Here is a 6,393-nt window from a genome sequence, read left to right on the forward strand (position 1 = left end):
GCCCCAAATTGGTTGTGAGTTCTATACTTAGATGTTCACCAACCAATTTTCAAGTGTAAACTCTCAGGCACTATTACAGCCTTACTGTGAGTCATAGACAGTCCCTTGGGTAGGCCGATCTGTCTTGCCACCCAGCTAAGCCTACCTTTGTGACAGATGGTCCCTTACACCAAGGATCACAGCAATATTTAGGTTACTCCCAGTCCCACAGGTCAAGTGCACTTTAGATCTCACACCAAAGACGATGCTTGTAGTCAATCGTATATCTTTAGATAGTTTATTATACTATAGAGGAAAAGGAAACAAGAAAGTTATTTACAAGGTAAAAGCAGGTAAATACATATACACACAAATGAGTTTCAATTTTAAGTTTCAAAAAGTAATAGAAGCTTCTATAATAAGCAAACTCTATGTGTCCTTTAGGACTAACCCAGGCTAAGCATTGAGGATCTTTTGCTTATGCCTAGTAATCCTTCCCCCCAAAGTCCAAGCAGCATACAGTTCCTTCTTGTTCAATAATTAACAATGATCTAGACATCTAGGCCTCAATTTACCCATCTCTGTATAAGACTATCTCCCCTCCCTGAAATTACTATCACAGGAGAATAAGACTTCATACCTTTAAAAAACACTGTCACCTTCTGGAAAGAAGATAGGAAAAAGCATAACAAGCCAGTGTAGGTGGTTATATATTCCTGCACAAAAGATTCACACTGGCAGATATCAGGTCCAATGCACACACTAATGATTGTGTCAGTCATGTGATTTCCAACTCCTTTACACTGGCAGAGTGATGAAAAAGGGCTGGTCCATAGGAAATGATATGGCACTTTTGGTTTGGTCCTGCTTTCAGTAAAGTCAACAGCAAAACTCCCACTGACTTCAATGGGAGCAGCATTGTACCTTTAATATATTGTATGAAATCTATGGTATGTGAGGATTACACAGATGCCACTTGCTGCACACCATGACCATTTAGAACTTAATTGAGATAGTGGGAGTAAAACTGCAATTCTTCTGCTCCAACATCGTAAGTCCCTAATGCTCGAGTTGAAGGAGGCTCTCCATTAGATAGCTATTAGCAGTACAGGGTGTGTGACACTCTTGAGCCATTCTGATTCCATCCTAGAACAGAAACTAGTAGTATATAGTGTACTACGGTGAAGGGAGAGACCCATTTGGGGGTACATTACTAACTTTACTTTAGCCATGGAGGAAACAGAATTATTTTTGTATTGATTTGCATATTGGGGGTCGAAAATACAACGTAAACAGGAATTTCAATAAGAAGTGTAAGGAAGTCATACTGAAATGATTTAATTGTGGAAAATTGTGGATGTGGAAAAATTGGAACGAGTCCAACAGAGGGCATCAAAAATGATTAGGGGGCTGGAGCACATGATTTATGAGGAGAGGCTGAGGGAACTGGGATTATTTAGTCTGCAGAAGAGGAGAATTAGGGGGATTTGATAGCAGCCTTCAACTACCTGAAAGGGGGTTCCAAAGAGGATGGATCTAGACTGTTCTCAGTGGTAGTAGATGACAGAACAAGGAGTAATGGTCTCAAGTTGCAGTGGGGGAGGTTTAGGTTGGATATTAGGAAAAACTTTTTCACTAGGACGGTGGTGAAGCACTGGAATGGGTTACGTAGAGAGGTGGTGGAATCTCCTTCCTTAGAGATTTTTAAGGTCAGGCTTGACAAAGCCCTGGCAGGGATGATTTAGGTGGGGATTGATCCTGCTTTGAGCAGGGGGTTGGACTAGGTTGGACCCCTGCTTTGAGCAGGGGGTTGGCCTCCTGAGGTCCCTTCCAACCCTGATATCCTATGATTCTATGAATTATCTAGTGATTTTGCTAAAAGGCTTTCAGGAAACAATTAATACCATCCTGATAACATATATAGTATGGGCTAGCATGATTTTTGATGCATGAGGGTATGATCAGACCTCGACAGCTTCTCACCAGACACAGAGCCAGGGATCACAATGTGGAACTAGGAACTGAGGGGTATAAAGCCTATTGGAAGCCCAAGAAGGCTGGACTTGGTAACCAGTATAACTGAAGAAAAATGGAATATGAGAGACATTTTCACATCTACAGCCCAAAATATAAAGACGGACTAGAAATTCCTCAGTCTCTCAGAAGTAGTAAACAACTTCCCGCTAAAGGGGAGGAAGGGAAACTGTACAATTTTGGGACAAAGGAAAGAGACGGCAGCAACTGCTTTACAGTATGTGAACTCCTGCCACTGAATCAGAAAATAAAACAGTAATGCCAAATGGACACTGTGTATAATATCTGTCATCCCCTTCTCACTGGGAAAACTTGCCTATGAACACATACTAGATGTACTAACGCTGGCTACATTTTATATATTTTGTTAGGTCAAGGAAGTTATAAAAATAGAAATTTGAGAGAAGTGGGGGAAGGACAACTGGACAGAGAGGGTTCAAAATGCTGCTGGAAAAGTAGAGGCTATTGAGTGACCTGCTCTCCTATCGTATTTCCCTGTTAACTGCCTTTCACCGGAGATGAACTCTCTGCTAATGCAGATGGTCACAGCTGGATGTAGGATGCTAGTGAGTGTGTAATGGCACTGGCAACTGTTTTTTCACATGCAGCCTCCATCACAAAGGTCTCATTCTTGCCTCTGTAAGGCCCTTTGAGACCCTGCATATGGCAAGTGCAGGAAGATCTACTGCTATTGACATACTGTAGTTTGTGATGAAGTCTGTAATCTGTAGCTGGCCACCAAACCTTTCCTTGCTCAGAGCTGGATGAATTGTGTAGTCTCCATGAAATGCCTCTCTTTTTGAACTGCTCTTGTAATCCAAAATAGCCATAGATGACAAGCATTCTATACTTTGTGAAAGGGGTTTTTAACAACATAGATGTTAAATCTATGTTGTTAAAATGCTCCCTCCAGTCCTCAGAGGAGAGGGAAGTGGGAGTGTTTGTATTTCACTGGGGCTCAGCCTTCACAGACCAACATGTGGGACCACAGAAAAGTGGAGAGATTCAAATCCAGTGGGGTCATTTCCTGAGCATCCATAAATTCCCATGATTCAGCTTTTCAAAGATTTAGTCTACTAAGGAGAAGAGTTAGAGGGAGCTTTGTTGAAACATGGGCTTAAGACCATGAAAACTGGTGATTCCCCCATAATGTTTAGCCCATAATGTGATAGGGCCACTCCATGAAATGTAATGTCACCTAAATTTATAATAAATGCTCTTTCACACAGTGGGTGATCAGCCTATGGAATTTCACTGTTGCAGGAGGTCACCAGTTTAAATACTGTGGCTGGATTTAGAAAGGAGCTAGTAAATTTTATTAACAACTATTTGTTAACAGAGGTGATCAAATCAAAAGCTATGAGGCAACATTTGATTGGCACAGAGGTCAGGAAAGAAGCTTTTCCTTCATGAATGGCACTGCATGTACATTATGATGGAGTTCCCTTGGTCTGAATCATTGGATATGGTCACTGCCAGAGGCAGGATACAGAAGCCCAAAGGATTGTAGAATTTCAGGCTAGATGGACCTCAGTCAGGGCCAGATTAACTCTCCTGTGGGCCCAGGGCTATTAGATTTTGTGGGGCCCCTGTATACAAGTCTTTTTCCTGGGAAGGAGTTTGGTGCAGAAGGGGACTGGGGCAGGGGATTGCGGTGCAGGAGGGAGTGCGGGGTCTGGGAGGGAGTTTGGTGCAGGAGGGGGCTGGGGCGGGGGACTGGGGTGAAGGAGGGGATGCGGGGTCTGGGAGGGAGTTTGGTGCAGGAGGGGGTTCTGACCTGGGATAGGAGGTTGGGATGCGGGAGAGGGTGCAGGGTGAAGGCTCCGGTCATGAGGCGCTTACTACAGGTGGCTCCCGGCCGGTGGCACAGCAGGGCTCAGGCAGGCAGCCTGTCTGCCATAGCCCCATGCTGCTCCCGGAAGCGGCTGGCTGCTGGCACGTCTCTGCTCACCCCTGGGGAGAGGGGGACAGCACTGGTGGGGAACCGGCCAATGGGAGCTGCGAGGACAATGCTGGGGGCGGGGAGCAGTGTGCAGAGCCACCTCCCCCACCCCACCCGCCAGGGGCTGCAGAGATGTGCCAGCAGCCAGCTGCTTCTGGGAGCGGCATGGGGCCAGGGCAGGCAGCCTGAGCACCCTGGAGATCACTGCTTGTGATTTATTTTTGTGGGGCCCCCCCTTGAGCCGGGGCCCCGGGCTGCAGCCCCTAAAGCCCCTGCCTTAATCGGGCCTTGACTTCAGTTGGTAGGAGTGTAAGATACAGTACTAAAAGGACCAAAAGATCCACTCCAGTGACCCCAGCTTGACCCCTATGTTTAATTAAACACTAAGGCCCAGATCCTCAAATGTATTTAGGAGCCTAATTCCCATTGATTTCAGTGGGAGTTAGGCATCTAAATACCTCTGAGGAGAGGATCTGGGCCCACGTTCTGAGCAGAGCTCAGGGCTGAAAGTGTGAATGAAGAGGAAGGGGAACTTGGAAATCGGTAATGAGGGTTCATACAGAGGACTAGTCTCTGCTGGTGCTGAACAAGTTAACATCCCTCAAAACTGCCAACCCCCCTCCGCCCCCAAAGCAGAAGAGGGAATTGTGTTAGCTATTTAAGTACATCATTAATTTAGATAAGAGGCAGTGGCAACAGCTCAGGTGGTCTTAGTTGCTTTGTGGTCCCATCAATAGAAAAAGAGAAGCCAGCAACAGAAACTGAGAGAGAGAGAGAGAGAGAGAGAGAGAGAGAGAGAGAGAGAGAGAGGATGTGTGTGTGTTACCTGCCTAGCCACCTCAAATTTGAGTGGTGTTGCAACCTGGTGCATGGGGTCGCAACACCACTCAAATTTGGCCCAGCCACCCCTCTGTCATTCTAGCAGGGAAGAACTCCACTGTTATGACAGCTCTGGTCAAGTGCCAAAGGGGGCCTGGGCCCTCCTCCCTTGTTGCTCCCCTGTTGACAGCCTGGCTCACCAGCTTTCCTTCCTCCTCTCATACTTATCCTGGGTGAATTCAGTTTCCAGGCTGCTGCCTCGTCTGATGGCACGGCCCTTCACTTCTTCTCCCTTTCCCACATGGTTGACCAGTGACCTAGGGTCATCTGCCTTGGTGCCTCTCTCCACCTCACTATGTCACACACTGCTCATCTCTGATCTCTGGTAGCTGATTTCCCATCTCTGTTCACCATTTTATCTCCTTTAATGTTGTTCACCATCCCCTGCTGTCCTCCTCCCCATACCCTGTGCTCACAACCTGGGTATCATGTTCACTCACTTGCTCTCCTTTCCCCACACCGCCTGTTACCAAATCCAACTGGATCTTCCCTCACATCTCTGTAAACCCTGCAGAAGTCGCCATGTGCCTTTGTCCTGAAATGCAGCATGGGAAGCAACCGGCTGAATGGAGCCATAAGAAGGATTTAGTCAGGGAGCAGGGGAGTTGGGGAACCATCCATTTCTTCTGCCATTTGGTGGCCTTTAGAGGCAAGCAGAAGTGACATTCCAGTTCCCATTCTCAGCTAGGGTGACCAGACAGCAAGTATGAAAAATCGGGACCTGTGGTGGGGGGTAATAGGAGCCTATATAAGAAAAAGACCCCCAAAATCGGGACATCTGGTCACCCTATTCTCAGCCCCCCCCCCGACCCCGGGGGGGAGAGGGTGACAGGGTGGCACCTGGGTGAGAGATGTCTCCTTTCTCCTGTTCCGCGCTCAAACAGGCGCAGAATACTTTGGATTGATGCCCATCCAAAGTATTCGGCTGGTCAGGATGTTGGGTTTCAGAAGCTTCTGTGGCAGTGGGAGCTGGGCAGTGGGGGAGGGAAGGACTTGTACCCTGACTCTTGTGAGCTCGAAACCCAAACCTTACGATGGAACGAATGCTGGGCTGATGTTCTGAAATCCCCTGGTTTTTAAGAGGGGGGCAGGAAGGAGGAGCGGGAAGGATAACAGAGGAATCCAGAGCTATTGAGGCTGGATAGTTTAAGAAGTGGATCCCGTGTGCTCGGGCGAAGAGCACAGAGGAGCAGCTCCCTGTTGGGGCTGGAAGCTCCCCCTTTCTCCGCCCCGCTGGCAGCCCCGGGGGAAGAGTAACATTAAAACCCAGGGGGCTCCCTTCACAGCAGAGATGCAGAAAGCATGGGAGTCGGTGTCTGCGATGATTGACAAGAAAATAAGCCAATACAATGGCAAATACCAGCCTCGGGTGGGCCGGAGTCACTCAAGAACCAATGACATTAAGGACCTCTGCAGGGGTAGACTCCAATGTGCCGGGATGAAACCAATGAGTTCTCGGCGAGGCGGCTGTGGGGGCGGGGTTAGGGAACAGGTTACCCAATGCGCTCTCTAATGGGCGGGGCTGGAGGACTCCGAGGGGCGTGTCCCGGGGCAGGGCG

Source organism: Emys orbicularis, chromosome 4 (assembly GCF_028017835.1).
Source record: "Emys orbicularis isolate rEmyOrb1 chromosome 4, rEmyOrb1.hap1, whole genome shotgun sequence".
Classification (NCBI taxonomy): Eukaryota; Metazoa; Chordata; order Testudines; family Emydidae; genus Emys; species Emys orbicularis.